The 20,216-nt window shown below is 45.1% G+C and overlaps 1 pseudogene; it reads left to right on the top strand.

The window, feature by feature from the left end:
• Positions 1-8,533: 8,533 nt before the first annotated feature.
• LOC124697661 lies at positions 8,534-12,223 on the top strand (annotated as a pseudogene).
• The last annotated feature ends 7,993 nt before the right edge of the window (positions 12,224-20,216 follow it).

Below are 20,216 nucleotides of genomic sequence, written 5' to 3'. Positions count from 1 at the left end.
CGTCTCATCAGCGGAAATACCGGCCAGGTATTAAGCTCTTCAATTGAACCGCGCGCTCTATCAAGTTCTTGATTGAAATTTCCCAAAATTTCCCAAGGAATTGCTTGACCAACTGAATACTACTCGTAGCTAGCAGCCTACTACTCCAGAAAGTGCAAGTTTATTAGATTTTGTTATGTGGGAGATCAAGTGGATTAGTAAGCTGCAACAATGAAGTGTGCTGTCTATAATTCTTCTAGTCTCGGTGAGTAGTTTTAGGGGAGGAGTACTCCCGTGTTGTCCACTGCTGTCCGTGTATACTTGCTCTAGTTACTCCAGTGCTGGGTGCCAATACAAAATCACAAGTTACTCTAAATAAAATCAATTTGTGCATAATAATGATATATGACCTGTTTTTATACAGAGGTTTGATCTTGGGAAAGTTTGGCATTGGCTGGAGATGTGTTTTCTTTCTGCACTGACATATGTTCTTTAAGGTTATTTTCAGAGTAAGGTCTCATGGTACATTACAGAATTTTCATTCTTATTCTGTGCTGGTACATTACAGAATTATTGTTGCAAATCACTTGGTCGATCATCTGGAAACTATTGCTGCAAAGTTGCGCTATAAAGGGACAGAGTGTGGATGCTAAGGCTAGCATCAGTGGTAGTTGTTCTGCCCATACACTGTTTTTCATTGTCTCGAAGCATTCATACAAGGATTAGCTGAACTGAAGATGACAGTAATGTGATTTTGACACAGGTAACTACAGCACCAGATTACAAGCTTTGACCTCAATCACTAGTCTTGAAGATTGATCTACTTCAATGCTACTCCCAAACTGCAAGGCGTAATCAGCAGGTAAATCATCGACCATCAGAACGAATCTTCCAAAACTGTAACAGCAATGCCTTCCTCTTCAGGGATACTGAAGATCTGATTTTGACCTGATATGTGCGTTCCTCTTCAGGGATGTTTTCCTCGTCTTCAGGGATTCCGGCGAGGCGCACAGATCCTGCTCGGATCGATTCCGTTGACGCGCGCGCGGATCGATTGGCGTGCTGGGCTGGCCACGCGCCCACGCGTGCGTGGAGGAGGAGGTCGCTGGGGGAGAAGGAGCCCAGGCTGCATGCAGGCGGGACTCTCCGCGGGAGACCGCGTCCGCGCCGCAGATGACCGTTTTGATTTGCGGCTTGCCGCATTAGCGCCGCACTTAAATTAAGGAAATTTGCGGCGCCGCGCATGGCACGCACCAGTTTATGGGTTTGAGCTGAAAAATGATGCCGATCAGTGACTGTAAACGAGAAAAAACTGAAAATATTTTTTCGTGCCGAGACCGAAACCTATACTTTGCGCGCGAGGGAAGTTTCGATCTGTGCGCCCTCACCTTCCTCTGCGCCGCCGTCGTCCGATTTCTTCCCGATGAGTCTCGAATCGACCCAGCCGGCCACCGTTGCTAGCTCGCAGGCGCCGCCACCCTCTCCCGCGGTCGCCGGATCCATGGCGTCGACAAGCCGTGGCGCCCCACCTCCGTTCCCCTCCCTGCCAACGCCGCCGCTGACGCCACCGGAAGCCACCGCGAACGTCGCCTAGGACGTGCTCGATGATGGGTCAACAAGGTACAAACAGATATGCACTTGCTTGTTACAACAATGTATCAATAATTCACAACAGTAGGCAGTGTATCAATAATTCACAAACAGATTTCATTACAGCAGTGTATCAATAATGCACAAACAGATAATGTACAAACAGATATGCACTTGCTTGTTACATAGGTACAGTCTGACATGAATTTCAGTAAGTACAAGTTGTAAATCTTAGAAGTATGTGGTCCGCTAATTGCTACAAGAAAGACACAAAGTCTGTATGCATATGACAGGGTTTAGTGTATCAAAATGTGTGCTTCAATACCATAAATATAGCTGTTTGGTTACTGGTGGCAAAGCAAAGCACCAACGACACTAGTACAACATGAGCTGGTTTTATTCACGGCATGGCACAAAACCTTGCATAATCACCCAAGCTACCAGAACTGAACTTACTAGGCAAAAACTGCAGAACATTAATCCCAGAGGTTCAACATTCTTGATGCTATGCCCCGTTGTGGTTCAGAGATTACTTCTACAAGCCTACTTTATGCAGTACTACTACTTTTTTAAAGTGTGTGTAAATAGTTGACTTCAGGTAACCTAAACAAAGCATAGCCAGGCCACATGAATCCATCAGATGACCGTATTATGATGCCAAGAACAGAACTGCAGTGTCATTTAAAAGAACATAACAATAGTGTCACTTTGGTTGGATAGGTACCTGCTATGATCCAAGGAAAGCACCAGAAAATTGTGGGTGTCAGATGAAAAAGGACTCATCCTCATCATTCTCACACAGATATATGCATAGCTCTGTCCAGTAATTTAAGAGTATAGTACAATACTACAAGTTGCTAATAGCTCTGTTAGACAAACCAATTGTGGGTGAAAGATGCAGTGATGCTAGAAGTAAACAGATTAAATCTTCCAGACATTCATGTAATTCACTTATTTTTGTTAAATCAGTAAATAATAACACTATGACTATACCAGGACAAAGCATAATACTTAAGTAGCATCCTGGGGGAAATATTATCACTACCTAATGAAACTGAAACCATGATGACAAATTTATTTAATTGCCTTCAAAGGCAACGCCAGCTTCTCAATCTTGTCAGTAGCCTTAACCACCTTCTGGTACTTCTCCGAAGAAACAAAGGTAATGGAATGTTAAACAAAGAGAACTGCAGTGTAATGTTGATTTAAGAGAACAGAACAGCAGAATGACAAAATAAACATTCCTAGACAGAAAACTAACAGAACTGCAGTGTCATGTCTAAATGCATTCCACTAAACTTATTTCTATATATCTTTCCAGTTTGTTCTTGCATCAGTACCACAATTTCAGTACCAAAACTTCAGAAAGGACAATAATCCCTTCATAAATCCCTGCACAATTTCTATATATACTACATGGAAATTATCAACACTTCAGAGAATGTTCAAATTTGACACACAGAAACAGAGAACAACATGCACAAATTCCTGCATAAGCATCACGAGAGAGATACAAAAGAAAGAAAAGATGGAAAAGAACTACCTGCGATGTTGGGCTTCTTGCGCTGGGGACGAGCGAGCTCTCATTGGGCTTCTTGCGCTGGGAACGAGGGAGCTCGCTGTTCTTGCACTGCGACGTCTCTGGTCGCTTCCCGCCGCCGGCATCTATGCGCATATGGGGATCATCACCGCCGTCGGCGCGCTTCTCTGATTCGCCTCCATCGATCCCTTGGCTGCCCACCCTCCCCACGCAGCCGGCATCTGGGGATCATCGCCGCCATCGGTGCATCTGATTCGCCGCCATCGATCCCTTGACTGCCCACTCTCCCCACGCAGCCGGCGTCTATTGAATGAAGGCAGGGATTCAAGGGAGAAGGTGAGGTCTGCGAGGAACCAAGGGAGGAGGCGAGGTCCGCGAGGAACCAAGGGAGGAGGCGAGGGCCGGCGCTGGAGTAAAGGGAGAGGGAGAGGCCCCCGCGGCCCGCGACCATGGCGGCCATGGCGCCGCTCCGGTGGCGGAGCCGAAGGAGGAAGACCGAGCCAGTCGCTCGCGGCTCTCACAGTCTCACGCTGCACTTTGCGGCTACCCTAGTCACTCATAGCAGCGCGTTTTTTTTTTGAACGTACAACATTTTACATATAGCAACCTGCACGAGGCAGTGCCAGATTTTGAGAGGGCGTCTCTAAAGGCGCAAACATCATTTGCATGTGTAGAAGATAAACATCGAAAAGAAAAAAAAGCCTATCCTGAAGTTTATGAGCTAGCCTTGCTTGGAAATGAGCCTTGAAATTGATGCTCCTGTGAACGTGGTAGATCTTTTGACTGTCAAAAGAAGAGGTGCTGAAAAGTTCAGCTAGTTGAGGCCTAATCTCCCAGTGACCCGGCGAGTCGATGATGCTATGATTTGCTCCAGCCTTTGCTAGTACCTCACAGTCAGTAAAGAAATTGACCTACTCAAGCTGAATATATTGCACTATGGTTGAAACTAGAAGCATGCTGTATGTCTCTGCCTGCAATGCCGAGGAGACTGGAGGCGACATCGATATAAGGAGCCTTGTGAAACGCCTGTCTTCTCCAAGTTGGATGACTATTCCTAAACCTGCCGCAAGATAACCTCCTTGTTCCTGTGGTTGCTTCCATGAAGCGTCTGTGAAAACTTTTGTACCTGAAAGATTAGATATATTGGTGATTGTCGATCCTGGCACCACTAACATCTGATTGTTGTTATGTTCATCATGATGTTGTTGCGTAGATTGTCCCTTAGTCTGGTCTTCAAGTTTGGCTCCCTTAAAATAGCTTGCGTAGCTGCAAATACCTGCATGGGTTTGTGAGTTTTCCTACAAAAACAAGTGTCGTTCCTGGCTTTCCAGAGGCACCACAAAAAGGTGTAAATATTTTCTAAAGAAGCCAGAGGGTGACCTGAGGTGAGAATGGCATTAATCATTTCTGGTATGGATCGGTGGGTATTGGCAAGAATTTCAGTTCTTATGTGCCAAGGGGGACTGAACCAAGCTGCCTTCGAAAAAGGGCAAAGGAACAAAAGATGCATATCATCTTCAGTTTTATCGCACCTAGAGCTTTCCTTTCTAATGTGCACCGAGAATCTTCCCGCCCTTTTTCCCGTGGGGAGAGCTTTCCTCAACAATCTCCATGCAAAAGTCTGAACTCTCGGCACCATCGTCTTGTGATTCCAGACCTGCATAAGAATGGAGCACAGATACGGTTCTGGGAAGATGCTTGGTTAGACAATGCACCTCTAAGTGAACAGTATCCTGCGTTGTATAGTATCGTTCGTCGCCAAGGAGATACCATTGCCACAGTAATGGCTACCTCTCCACCGAATGTGACGTTCCGACGAGTTTTGCTAGGACAAAGGCTACTGGCATGGAATACTTTAATTCAGAGGTTGGGGGATGTTAACCTGTCGCCTGAACCAGATGAATTTAGGTGGAATTTACATGTAGATGGCTCTTTCTCGGTAAAATCTTTATATAGCGCCATACTTCATTCTGATTTACCGGTTGATAACAATAAGAAAATTTGGAAGATGAAGATACCATTAAAAATAAAAATATTTGGATGGTATCTTCGTCGAGGAGTCATCCTCACCAAAGACAATCTTGTTAAGCGGAATTGGCATGGAAATACTAGATGTGTTTTTTGTCATCATGATGAAACTATTAAACACCTCTTCTTCCGTTGCCAGTTTGCGAGATCTATTTGGTCTGTCATCCAAGTAGCGTCTACCTTGTATCCTCCCACTAGTGTAGCCAATGTCTTTGGTAATTGGCTTCATGGAATAGATGCAAGGTTCAAGTTGCTTCTTAGGGTGGGGGCGCTAGCAGTTATCTGGGCGCTTTGGCTGACTAGAAATGACAAGATTTTTAATGACAAAAATTTCTCCTTGTTGCAGGTCATCTACGGATGTACGGGGATTCTTCGTTCATGGTTACCTCTTCAGCGCATGGGGAACCAAGACCTATTTATGGAGGTCTCGTACACGATTGGAGGCTACGGCGAGGGATACTTTTTCCCTACATGGGTGGCAGCATAGTCTACGGATTGAAGCCCCACCCACACCTTAGGCGTTATATGATTCATCGTTCCGATATGTATTTCGCCTAGATTTTTTAGTTTGGCATCTTTTTTGAACTCGAGACCTCAAAGAAACGGCTGTGTGCATCCTGGTTATGCAGAGGCTGGATGTAATTGCTTTCTCATAAGTAATAAAGCATCCTTTATCAAAAAAAAAAAAAAAAAAAGACCTGCATAAGAAGGTTTTTTATCTGTGTCGAAACTTCCTTAGGTCTTTGATTGGCTGGGAGAGCCAAGTTTCCCCTGCAATGTTTGTAAGCACTTTTTGAAGAGCATGTACCTGCAGGAGTGAGTTTCCAACACAAATTATCTTGCCCTTCTGTTAAGATGATAGGAGTTTCGACTATGGCATTTGTTGTTTGAGTGGTGAAGAGATTTTGGATGAGAGGGATATTCCAAGCTTTTTGGTTGGGTATCCAGAGGTCTTTAACAGTAGCTGGGTAGATGTAGGGCTGATTCTGGATATTAAGATTGTCATATATAGTTTCCCAACCCGAAAACCAAGGGGCACTCCAAACAGAAACACTCCCATCAATGAGTTGGTAAAACGCTGCTGAGCATAAGAGGGGACGGACCTTAAGAATTGATGTCCAGAATGATGACTTAGGAATGTTTGATTTAGCATGCCATATGGAAGTGTCAGGGTGATACTTGGATTTGAGCACCTGCGCTAAATGGCTTTGGGGATCCTTTGCGAGCCTCCAAACAGCCGTGAGCATAAGTCCATGGTTGATTGGCTGCAAGTTTCGAATGCCTAGACCACCTTTCTTTTTTTTCCGTGCATATATCTTCCCAAGCTCTAAGGCACAAGACTTTTATATTAGACTCTTCCCTTACACCTGTCCACCAAAAGTTTCTAATGATGGCTGTAAGTTTGGATAAAAACTTCCTGGAGAAAATTATGTTGGACATATAATAGACAGGTATAGAAGAGAATACTGATTTTATCAAGGTTAACCTAGCTGCATGGGATAATCTGTTTGCTTTGTAAGCACTCAATTTGCATTTGAACTTTTCATAAATAAAGCTATAAGTATCTGACCTGTTCTTTGATGGAAGAATTAGTGGATGGCCTAAGTGGATGGTATTGGTGTCAATGTCCTGAACCTGAAATATTTGCTTTATGCTGTGCTTGAACTAGCAGCGCGTTATGCGGCTCTATGCGGCTACCGCGGGCCGGCCTTCATACACCGCTAATTTCACTTGACGCTGCCGCGTAAGTGATTAACTGGATCTAAATTGCGGCGCCGCGGATGGGCCGCTCCCGCCTGCAGCGTGACTGGCCGGTGGATGGCGGAGGGACGACGCTGGGGCGAAAGAGATCAAGTTCGGGATTCCAATTTTAGATAGGGCTATCGATGCCTTTTCACAGTGTTTTTACCTGGTCGGAACATTTCTTTAACGTCTTATATTTATGTTGCATTGCCGCGCTCGATCGCTTGCTCAAGGTAGTAGTGCTCATGCCAGCGCGTGCGGCTGGGGTAAACGCTTACGCCATTTCCATTACTAGCACAAGAACAAGGGACTGTGAAGATGGGGCGTAGTGCGCGCGAGCTGGATTCGATCCCCGTTCATGTTTAGGTGACTCCGTGTTGATCACGTTCTTATCCTACCGATTTGGCTACTGCAGAAACACATCACCTACTTTGCCTAGAACTAGCATCTCCATGATGACAGCTTGTGTTCAAAGGAAAATCATGAGCATAGGGGGGCGCTTTGTGCCCCATCTGTAGACAAAATAATCCAGGATTATCGATTATTAGCATGGATGGTGCAATGCCGAAGCAGGTTAGAGCTTACTATCGCGGCACTGGAATCGGTGCACCTGACTCTCTTCTTGCCAGGGATGACCGACCTTGTGTGCTCGGCATTGCCGCGCTCGATCGCTTGCTCAAGGTAGTAGTGCTCATGCCAGCGCGTGCGGCTGGGGTAAACGGTTACTCCATTTCCATTACTGGCACAAGAACAAGGGACTGTGAAGATGGGGCGTAGTGCGCGCGTCGTTCATGTTTAGGTGACTCCGTGTTGATCACGTTCTTATCCTACCGATTTGGCTACTGCAGAAACACATCACCTACTTTGCCTAGAACTAGCATCTCCATGATGACAGCTTGTGTTCAAAGAAAAATCATGAGCATAGGGGGGCGCACCCCCCCCCCCCACCCTCCCCCCTCCAACTAGGGAGTGAGCGGTCAAGGTCGAGCACACAAGGTCGGTCATCCCTGGCAAGAAGAGAGTCAGGTGCAGCTCTAACCTGCTTCGGCATTGCACCATCCTTGCTGATAATCGATAACCCCGGATTATTTTATCTACAGATGGGGCACAAAGATGGAAGGGAGAGAGAGCTCTGGCTCTGGCGAATAACATTCTGGTGAAACTTCTAACGTAACGGGTGTAAGATGCTTATTTTCCAATGATATATTTCGTGAGACAATACGCAAAGTCATGCTTATTTTCCAGTGAGGGAAAAACCTTAATTTTCCTACTTAACCGGCGTAGCTAACACCAGCTTATGGAAAATTAGCAACAAAACGAGCTTGTGAGAGTGGTATGCAAGCAAATGAGCAATTGCAACGCTTGAAAATGGCAAGAAAGACGGAAAACCAACTCCACATACTCCCTCCATTTTAAAAAAGCTTCACAAGTTTTTCTAGATACGCATAAATCTATAACTAAAATCCTAAAACATGTCTATACACCTTCGTATCTAAATAAAGTTTGGAAGCTTTTGTAGAAACGGGGAGAGAGTACGTTTTCCGGTCTATGCCTTATTAGAACGTCCAACCTTCCTACAAGGCGGAGGAGGAGGCGGCGGCCGCGAAGAGGAAGGCCGAGGAGGAGGAGAGCCGGGCGGCCACGGCGGGGCTGGACCTGGACGAGGTGATGGCGGTGAGCCCTGTGGGGCTTGGGCCGGCGGTCGGGCCAGCTCTTCGACGAGGTGTGGCGCAAGTTCTCGCGCCTCGGGCAGATGTCCAGCGCGTCAGCCACCGAGGCGCTCGCTGAGGAGGAGCAGGCCGTGCTCAGCCGCGGCGGGCCCATGTGCGAGTTCACCGTCCCCGGCGCACAGGACACCACTGTACTCGTCGTCGGCGCCACCAGCCGTATCTGGCTACAATGTCAAGGTCAGGCACACTTCCTCCTCCACTAGCTCCTGCCTCTTCTTTCATGTTCACCACTAGGATAATCATACAGTATAGACTGGCAAACTGATTGACTGAACTGGTATATTTCCTGAATTTTGAAAATATTGAAAATTTCAAAATTCTCTCCGAGGCTACAATGTCAAGGTCACCACCACCCACACACTTCTTCCTCTTCCACTCACTCCTGCCCATTTCTTTCCTCTTCAATCATGTCCACCGCTAGGATAATCATACTGAACTCTGAGAAATAGGGAAAGTTTTGGACATAATTTTACCATTTTGTGACAGGCTTTAGTTAGAAGGGACGATGCTGAAGTGACCGACATGCTTCCAAGGTCGGTGGACATCGTTGTTGGCGACGTTGGTGATCCTTTAACTGTGCAATCAGCCGTGTCAGGTTGTAGCAAGATCATCTATTGCGCAACCGCGCGCTCAACCATTACCGAGACCTAAACAGAGTTGATACTTGATAACCAAGGAGTCAGGAATGTCAGCAAGGCTTTCCAGGTATCCATCCTAACCTTAATTTTCTCGTCAAAGCAGTTATTTGGTCCATTCTCAAGTAGATGTCTGTCAGGGACTAGTATGGATGTCGTTCTAGGATAAATACAATAAAAGTTCTGAGACTATAATCTCGGATGCACACAAAATTATTTAGATTTTTCACATGAAAATGATACTAGTAATTGTAGCATCGAACCTCTTTAAGTTTAATACCATTGTACCTCCATTCATTTTACTAACTTATAATTAGAACATGTAGTGCTCAAAACTATGTTCGCGAGACCTTGCAAGTGTCCAAAATGACAAGATAAAAGAATAGAGGTTGTACGCGTGTTGATGATTTGGAGAATCATCTTGCCTTGTTGTCTTGTTGATGAAGAGCTTCATTCAGACATCCTTTGTACTGCAGGATTACTACAATGAGATGGCTCAACTCAGGGCTGGTAAAAGCAGCAAGAGCAAACTTTTGATAGCAAAATTCAAATCTAAGAAGTCTCTCAATGGTTGGGAGGTGAATCAGGGATCTTACTTCCCAAATATCTACGCTTCTGGTTCTAGGTTCGATGAAGGTATCGATGCATCATTTGAATTTTCACAAGATGGCCAGTCCGTTTTTGCAGGTAACACCCCCCTCTGTGTAGTGTATCGTCAGGACATGCTTCTCAGCAAATTTATTGATATACCTAGATGTGTTGGTTTATTCTTCTGTCTCAGTTTTCTGATTAAACATCAATATATCTCAGGATTTGTTTTCACCAGAGGCGGATACGTTGAGATATCAAGGAGGCTCTCTCTTCCTCTCGGTTCCACCCTAGACAGGTATGAGGAGCTCCTGGATTTTGCTAGCTTCACCAATGTTGAAAAATCTTGAGTGCATCACAATGAACTTGGTGTCATGCCGATCCTGTCATTCTTGCATAGGTACGATGGCTTGATTCTCTCGGTGGGTGGAAATGAAAGATCATATGTTGTTATTCTTGAGACTGGTCCACTGGCTGACACCTCACAGAGTAAGCAGTATTTTGCTCGGATGACTACAAAAGTAGGCTTTTGTCGGGTAAGTAGCGTGTGCAATAATTTGAAAATAATAGCTGATTTTACAGCATGCTGGGAATTGAAGAACGTAGAAATTTGATCTCCTTTCATTTTGTTATCTTTGTTTACTCCAGGTGAGAGTACCTTTTTCGGCTTTTCGGCCAGTAAAACCAGAAGATCCTCCCCTAGACCCTTTTCTTGTGCATACCTTAACCATTAGGTTCGAACCAAAAAGGCAGGTCAGTACAATATAATGAATTATTTCCTACCATCACCGATTGTTATTTAGTTGTTTATAGCATCAAATCTAATGTGTTGCACCACAGAGACCTGGTGATGCATCCCAAGGTGTACCGACCCCAGAAATTTTGAGCTAATACTGGAATACATCAAAGCTTTACCTGTAAGTTATTCCGACATCATTCAGCTGCCCTAATGAGTGTGTGTTTTGACAGCCCAGGGTATTTTGATCAGGTTTTTCATCCTTTGGATGGAAAATTTCTCCATGACCGAAACTCTTCTGCATATGTTTTGCTTTTCTCCATGGAAGTACAAAGCATTTGCTCAGTCGTTCACTAAAAAGACAATTATTTGACTTGCTATAGCTTAGCTACATACTTTCCCTTTTTTTTTCCTTATCCTTGTTTATCCAAAGTTTTCCTTATTATTTGTTAGAGTAATATATGACTTCATGTGGTCTCAGAACTGAATCATGCTCTCTATCACCTTATTGATAACCATGCATCTTATAATTCTTTACAGACCGGTCAAGAAACAGACTTCATACTGGTCTCATGCACAGGTTCTGGAATTGAGCCTAACAGAAGAGAACAAGTTCTAAAAGCAAAGAAGGTTCTACTTTTTGCAACCGTTATATTGTACTTATCTAATTCAAATGTTCATTAAATCATCAATGTCCTCCATGTTCTTCTAGGCTGGAGAAGATGCGCTGAGGAGGTCAGGCCTTGGATACACAATTGTACGGCCAGGTCCACTGCAGGTATGACATACTAATACAACAACTGAAGTTCCAGGCTATGTTCAACACCATAATAAACAGTATGTTAGATCATGTCATCTCAAGTAGGATTGCTAAAGCAGATGCCAGTTACTTTTGAAGTTTTATCCCTGGTAAAACTGGTCACATCATGATCATTCGATGTTTTGCAGGAAGAACCTGGTGGTCAGCGTGCACTGATCTTTGATCAAGGGAACAGAATCTCTCAGGTGAAATATCATCGACCGTCCATAAACGTTTTCTTGAGTGCCATAATCTTGATTTTTTAAGTTGTAATGTAGGCTATCAGCTGTGCGGATGTAGCAGATATCTGTGTCAAAGCATTGCATGATTCCACGGCGAGAAACAAAAGTTTTGATGTAAGATTTGTTCGTCCATATTCTCCTCCGCAGTGATGCTTTTCGAACTACAGTGATGCTTTTCGAAGTGATTACAATCTTAATTAACTTATTACCACGTACCACACAGGTATGCTACGACTATGTTGCTGAGCAAGGAAACAAACTCTATGAACTTGTAAGTTATAGTTGAAGCTGCAGCGTAATGGATGGATCTCCTTGTTCCAGTCAGCTGTTTTTCATGCTAATAAAACTGATTTTTTGTTTTGTTTTGCAGGTGGCTCATTTGCCAGACAAGGCTAACAACTATCTTACACCGGCACTATCGGTTTTAGAGAAAAACACCTGATTCAGATGTGTCATATACAGTCACATGATGTGTATACTCTTCCTCTTGTAAAGCTATATAATTTTTTCTCATAGAAACATTGTGGAATTTACACGACAGGCCATTGTTTCTTGCAAAGATCATCGATGGATTGATTTCAGAGAAGAAAATCGGTGCCCTCTTGTAAAGCTATATTTTTTTTTCCTCGTAGAAGCATTGTGGAATTTACACGACAAACCATTGTTTAAACTACTTAAGGGATGGCGAGAAATAAATATACTAGATGAAGCAATAAAGTTAGACATAAACTATTGATCTAAATAATATTGTAATTCATAATGTGTACTTCGCACACGTCTTACAACTATCTTATGATAAATATCACCGTATAATTGCTACAAACAAAATACATGGCAGGTCAACCCATGAAAAATAGTCTGTCAGCATTAAGGGTGGTCGAAGAGGCTTGCAGCATCGAAGTAGATGTACTTAAGTGATTCAACAATGAAGCAAATTTTAAAAAGTTTGAATATAAGTTTGAGCATAACAATGCGATGGAAGGTACAGTTTAGTACCATGATAAAAAAAAAACTATGCACCAGTAAAAATGCACTTAAAATCATTCATCTTTCTCGAACAAAATACCGGCTAAATATGATGCATTTTATTTGTACATCTCCATGTCAATTACCACTTCAAAGTAGAAATCTTGTGCAAACTGAGGCATCGGAGAAATAGCCAAGTAAATCAGAATACAAAATCTGAATCCAATGGGTTTAGTACTTCAGCACGAAATGCAAATCTCCAGCTAAAACTTTATGTGGCCATCCTTATTCCAGAGCACACCCTATTTGACTAAATTACACAAAATAGGGCATCGTTTTGTACAACTGGTGCAACTGGATATACGAATAAACTGATGGGCACTGCCGCACTGCCAATAAACTTAGCTGCAGGCCTACAGCGAATACAGTTTAATGTTTCAAATTCCATTGTCCAGCGTATATGTTAACCTGAAATAAACGCTAGTGAATCTCGTGCTGAGGGTGATGGTGGGCTGCTGAAACAAAAAAAAGAAAGAAGGACCCGCTCCTCGCGTCGCCTCCTCTGGGCGACCGGGGGGCGAAACCCTAGATCCCCGCCGCCGTCCCCCTCCTCCCCTGCTCCCTCCCCCTCGTCGCCCCCAGAGGCCGCCGCCGGAAAGCTGCGCGGCGCCGTGAAGGGGGCGGCGGGACCGTGGTCTCGTCTCGGTTCTCAGCACGGTGGTATGGAGGAAGGCTATCGTGTTGGGCGTCCGCGCCGTCGCCGGGGGTGAGTCCCCTCCCTCCCTGCGGTGGTGCCCGGCTGCTCCTCCCCCGCGTCTCCTCGTCGCGACCCCCGCCATTGTCTCCCTTCTCCCCGCTGCCTGATTGTGTTTTCGGCTTCTGCACCGCCTCGTGCTCCTCCGAACAAGACCCTGCTTTTTCGCCGGCTCCCGTCTCCCTTGGCCACCGCGGAACCACCGGCTCGGGCCGACGACTGCATCTACACCAGGGTGGTGTAGCAGTTCGTTTGTGGGTCTCCTAGGGTGTTGTGTGCAGCCGGTGTGCGTTGCTGCAGGTGCAGTAGTGATATGCACCGACTTCGGGGAAGAGGTGCTTGATGATTTGGCCCGATCTTCACGCAGTAGGATTAAGGATAGAAAGGAGATAACTAGCTGCAAGCAGCCAAAACCGAAAATAAGAGATTATGACCGGGCGGAGAGGATGCCAACCGTAGCCTGCAATTCGAACAATCGCCTATCCACAATCCGCGAAATAGCCCACACAGCCACGCTCAAGTCGTGAAGCACGAATTAGGTGCAATCCGCAAGGGAGTCACGAACTCTAATCCACACAACCACGCTCAAGTTGTGGAGCACAAATTAGGTGCAAATCCGCGAGGAACCACGAGAATAAGGGTAGCAAGGTCTCTCCAACTCAGGATGAGCTCTGTCTTTGTTCTGAATATGAAGTGGCTAAAGGTCCCCACAAGAGGAAGCACCAGGGTATTTATACTAAGGGACAACCCCCGTTAGGTATGGAAAGAGGTGAGATAAATAACTAGCTTGAGGGTGAAAAACGTCCTGAAAGGATAGTCAACTTGAGGGGTTATTGAGAGGCTTCTCGGGAATTCGCGAAACTTTAACAGCATGGACACATTCCATCAAAATAGTAATAACTTTGGCTCCAGAACTCGAAATGATGTGAGACTTTTTTTGTTGGAAAGATAATTTGATGGAGCTTCTTTTGGTATAGCCCACTGGCCCCGTCTCTCCAGTATATGGCGTTGACATGACGAAAGTTTAGAGGCAAAACTGGTGGCAGCAGATTTTTTCGAGACTTGTGTTGATGTCTTGAAATTTGTTGGTGGTGACTTTGTTCTTCATTATTGTGGGCAACCTTCAACCTTGTTCCTGAATACAAACAATGACAAAGTGGATGAAAGTATATCCGTCTCATTAAGGTAGGTAGTACAAGATAAACTTAGGTTAGCGTTCACCTGATCACTTATTTGTTTTGCGCGACTTCTTGTGATAGGTCCATTGATATTTTGTGCGTTGTTGATGGCTGGGATGTCCTCATCATCCTTCCCCTCTTGAAAAGGAGTCGTCCTCGACTCTAAAGGTTCGAAGTAAGGGGAGAGGTCGGAGACATTAAAGGTTGTACTAACACCATACTCCGTTGGAAGGTCAATCTTGTAGGTGTTGTCATTTATCTTCTCAAGAACTTTGAATGGACCATCTCCACGTGGATTTAACTTGCAGTTGCGCTGGTCAGAAAAACGGTCCTTCCGCAAATGTATCCACACCAAATCTCCTTCCTCAAACAAAAGCTTCTTCCTTCCTTTATTTGCACGAGTGACATATTGTTCAGTCATCTTCTCTTCATCCACCTCCATTCCTTGTCCTGAAACAACAAAGCCAAGAAACACAATCTTTTCGGTGCAAAAGCTGCACTTTTCCACATTAGCATATAACTAGCAAAAGGGCCCGTGCGTTGCAACGGGACAAAATGTATCGATCGTTAATTGTGAACTTTGTTTGAACCATAAAAGTCAATTCTATTATTTGGGACATTCAAATATATGAGAAAGAACATATCGTTATTTTCCTAATGCTCAATGTAGATATATAACATAATTATGGTAGTTGCGACAAAAAAACAAAAGATGCCATCACATACCAGGGTGAATGCATCTTTCCCACACATGGTCTACCACTTAATGTTCAATACAGTAACTCATCTAATAATTGAACTTTATTCGAGGGGCAAACTTTAGTTGTATAGAATCTCTGAAAGCACTGCTTGAACCAAATCATAAATGGTTCTGATTTTACACTTAAAAGGAAGCCTGGACTATTGTTTGAACATTGCGGCCATGAAAAAAACGACAAAATATTTTAAATGCATTACCAGAACCACTCTGCTGGTGTGCGCTGATGTGAATTTCCTTCAGATTTGTAAATCTTCTCTTCTCTTAATACATTGAAGCAGCGCTGATTGCTTTGTCCATAAAAAGTGTATAAGCACAATCGATGCAGACAATGAGGACATTGGCTACGCGTCATCGACACAACATGAAATTTCAGCAAATCGGAGAAGCAATATTTGAACTCTGAAGAACTGCAAGGACAAGCGGCATGCCACAAGCCCACAACAGGATGCCTCAGGCGGAGTGCCGACCTTGCCATCCCGATCCCATCAGGTATGACTCTGGTAAGCCTGTTATAGCAAAGCCACATGACACTGAAATCAGGTTTGTTGTTGAAGAGGCCTGGAGGTATGGTGCTACTCAGGTCGTTGGAGTTCAGCCTTATGACCACCACCGCCGCTTGCTGGGTCCGACAAGGGCCATGCCACCTCGAGCACGTCTTCTTCGAAACAGAGGCGGCTAAGGGAGCCACATCCTTATGCATCTCAGCCAGCCATCCGTGTCGCTTTTGCCCCTGGAATATGAGCTTGAGGTTGATGCCATCGTGAGGGCGGCCAGGCGTAGTGTCTTCTGGATGCACATGGGGCTACAGATGTTTAGGCACGGACATGGTCGGTGAGGCCAGCGGACTGGTCGGGCAGGGGCTGCAGGCGCACGTAGTGTTCGCTGTCGGTCCGGCGGAGGCGGACTCGGAATTATTGACACCGTCGAGCCACCACTCGATCTAGATGGTGGCCTCCATCCCATGGCAGGCGGTGGTGTCCATCACGCGTTTGACGCCATGGCGCTTTCTCCTGAGCTCGTCAGGACATGACGTACTTGAACTTCCGGTGTAGATATAGCCACACAGGGGCGGCGGCTCGACGCGGGGCAGTACAGGCGGCCAGAGAAGGAGTCTGCGAGCTGCCCGTCCCTCTCTCAGCCATAGGCGGCCATCTAGTCGACCTCCGGGATGGACCCGGCCGCCGCCGCGGCTATGTGAATCTATCAGCACAGCTTGGATTGGGCAAACCCTACCGCTCGTAGGTCTACTACTCCTCGTAGACGGCCGCCTAGTTGCCTCCCGGAACGAACCCGGCCGCCGGCGCGCTGCCGTATAAGCTAGGAATCGATCTAGATCTAGATAGATCATTGCGGGAAGCGCCACGCGGAGCTCAACATGCAGATGTGTTGCCCTGTCGGCGACTTCGCTCTGGGCTGGCCCGATCTGCACAACTGGACAAAGGTTTTCTATTTAATTTCCGTGCGTGGGTGGAGGAGTCCCTTGCGGGAGGGGGAAGGTCACGAGAGTTTGACGACGGAGCGACGGAACAAAAGGGACGACAAAACGTTTGCCCGGGAGGTAGCGAACCGGTAAGGGTAATTGCAGTATTATGCGAATCGGTGGGAGGGCAAAATCGTCTAAAAAAAAAGCGTTGACGAAACTTTTTGGCAGAAACCTTAGCTCCTTTATTATTAGGTATAGATTTCTCCTTTCGGAGGACAGTAAGTACACACTTAATATGTTCAACATGTTCCTCCAAAGTTTTGCTATAAATCAATATATCATCAAAGTAAACGACTACAAATTTTCCAATAAAGGATCTAAGCACATGGTTCATCAATCGCATGAAGGTACTAGGTGCATTTGTTAACCCAAAAGGCATAACCAGCCATTCATATAAACCAAATTTCATTTTGAAAGCAGTTTTCCATTCACCACCTTTCCTCATTCTAATTTGGTGCTATCCATCGCAAATCAATCTTAGAAAAAATAGTGGAACCACAAAGTTCGTCAAGCATGTCAGCCAGTCTAGAAATTGGATGCCTATACCTTATTGTTATGTTGTTTATGGTTCTACAATCAGTACACATTCTCGAAGATCCATCTTTCTTTGGCACTAAAAGAACAGGTACAGCACAAGGAGAAAGACTTTCTGATACGGCGTAATACGGACACCCTGCTGTTAGATCCAATCTCTCACGGTGCGCTGATCACAGTTATAATCTTTCACAAGAAAACGACCAAAGCTAATACTGGCAGTACCAAAACTGAAACTTAGATTACCGTCGGTAGATGCAATCCAAGCAAAACAACACGCCCACCCTCACAGCAAGGAAGAACGTGGATGGCCCTGACGGATCGGCAACAGACTAGAGATCAGCGCCTCTAATCGTTCGGCCGAAAACACAAATCAAATAGATTCTTCAACTAGTACACACGGAACTGGCCGCCAGAAACCATGACGATTTTCAGATATATATTCTCCAAATAAAACTTGTCTAGGGTTACATGAGGCGTAGCCTTTTTATTTATAGTGCGTGCAAGCACATCGAGCGGTGTGCTTGATTAGCAATCCAAAAACCAGAAAGTGCGTGCAAGCACCGGACTCAACCGACCTAAACTTGACTTCTACCTGGACTCAATACTAACGAAAATAAACACGCAGAAATTTGGAATACTAATAAAAGGGTAACGTACTGGTACAAGGAATAAAACAGCTAGCTATCTCCTTGATTGATTCAGTTTGCGCGTAGTTTGGATCGATCCAAGGCTGCTTTGCTCTCCATGCATGTACGTACCAGAATAGCAAGACCAGATAATACTCATATACTTTAAGGACTGCTTCCGCTCGCTAATATTCAGATTAAGACAGAAACTTAGCTCCATTTACATGTATTTGCACGGTGTCCTGAATGTAGGCCTTACTTCATCCGCTGGTGTGATCCGAATGGGAATTGAGCCAACCATCATATAAGTCTGTTGTTTCGCTGGCACCTTCGTCTCCATCCGATGACGTCTAGCTGGTATTGTATATTTTGGCACCTGTAAATATAAGACTTTCATTTGATTGACATCAACAATAGATGGCGCCTTATCATCCGCCCTCCCTTGAAACGAAACCGTCCTCGGTTTCGACCTACACCTTGCAGACTTTTTCTTGAACACCTCAACGGTACACTTGATATCCTTTGCATCTTTGGGTAAGAGATTGTAGAATTCACCGTTATGCATAAACGAGTACCTATTTGTGTGCCCATGATGAAGGGCGTTGACATCGTGTTGCCATGGACGACCCAATAATAGATGGCACACATGCAAAGGAAGAATGTCACACTCCACTTTATCAGTATATCCGTCGACAGCAAAAGAAACTTTCACTCTATGGGTAACTTTCAACTTGCCGACACCATTGATCCATTGCATATAATATGGCTTCGGATGCTCCCATGTAGGCAAAGAAAGAGACTCCACAACATCCTTGCTAATCATGTTGCTTGCACTGCCACCATCAACAATCACCTTGCAAATTTCTCCCTTGATGGTACATGCAGTTTGGAAAATACTGCATCGCTGTCCGGGCTCAACAATGACCTTATCATCACATAGGACCTTATGCGCCATCAAACTCGGAACATTAAGTGCAGGCCAAGCATCCAAGGCAATACCATCATCATTTTTAGTATCATCCTCTAGTGGAGGCATCTCATCTTCAGAGTCTGAAATATATGCATCATCAACAAGAAAAATCGTCTTTCGATTTGGACACTCTCGCATTATGTGTCCTCGGCCCCCACACTTATGACAGATAATATTGCTATGATGAGATTGCTTGATGCTGCTTGAGAAACCTCCTTATGTGCAGCAGCTATCTTAACTTGTTCATTGCTTGTTCGCTTATATGATTCAGCAAGCTTTGAACTGAAACCAGCATTATCACTATTAGAAGAATTACGTCGCCCATTGCTGTAACTTGGACGATTGCCTGCAGCTTGCTTCTCGTGACACCACCGTTCAGCACGCTCAGCTTGGTGAACCAGCTCATGAATATCATTGTATTGCATCAAATCTACACGGTCACGGATATCTTCATTCAGGCCCTCAAACAGCTGTACCATGGTTGCCTCGGCAGACTCACGCACCGCTGTCCGAATCATTAATATTTGCATCTCCTTGTAATATTCATCCACTGTTTTTGTACCTTGCACAAGACGACGCAGCTTGCTGTGAAGTTGTCGAGTGTAATATGCAGGCACAAATACCTCCCTCATGACACGCTTCATATCAACCCATGTTGCCGGTCTCTCCCCTGTACGGTTTTTATTATCCCACCACACAAGAGCATATTCAGTAAACTCCATGAATGCAACACAGACCTTTTTTTCTTCAGAGTAGTTATGGCCATCAAAAATTTGATTCACCCGCATCTCCCACTCCAAGTACTTCTCCGGATCAGAACGTCCCGAGAACTCCGGTATGGTCACCTTTATGCGACCAAGACCGCCATCCTCCTGAGCAGCTTCACCACCTTGGTTGCGCCCTTGGCCAACACCATGGCGAACCTCAACAACTCGACGTGGTTGACGTCGATGGCCTCCACGAGCATCAGAAACATCAGAAAAATCATCACCCGACTGGCCTTGCCTGCGTTGCGGTGACCGGGATTGCCGAGGTGCCGCATCCCTTGCCTCTAGACGCTGAACAGCTGCAGTCAACCGATTAAGAATTTCTGTCACCACTCGCAAACTGTCATCGCGCTCGCGATCACTAGTCGTCAAACACACATTAAGCATGTCCTCGACACCTGCAATATGTGTAGACAAATCCACAACCTTTTTGCGAAGGTTTTTATTGGTGTCTTTGATCGACGTCAATTGGATACGCAGATCTTCAGTTACTTCTGGACCCCAAGGAATATCATCTCCGTCCTGATCAGAATCCTCATGCAGCGACATCTCGAAAACGAAACAA

This window comes from Lolium rigidum, chromosome 1 (assembly GCF_022539505.1).
Source record: "Lolium rigidum isolate FL_2022 chromosome 1, APGP_CSIRO_Lrig_0.1, whole genome shotgun sequence".
NCBI lineage: Eukaryota > Viridiplantae > Streptophyta > Magnoliopsida > Poales > Poaceae > Lolium > Lolium rigidum.
Note: the sequence above shows the minus strand (reverse complement) of the source record. Positions and strands in the feature narration are given on the sequence as shown.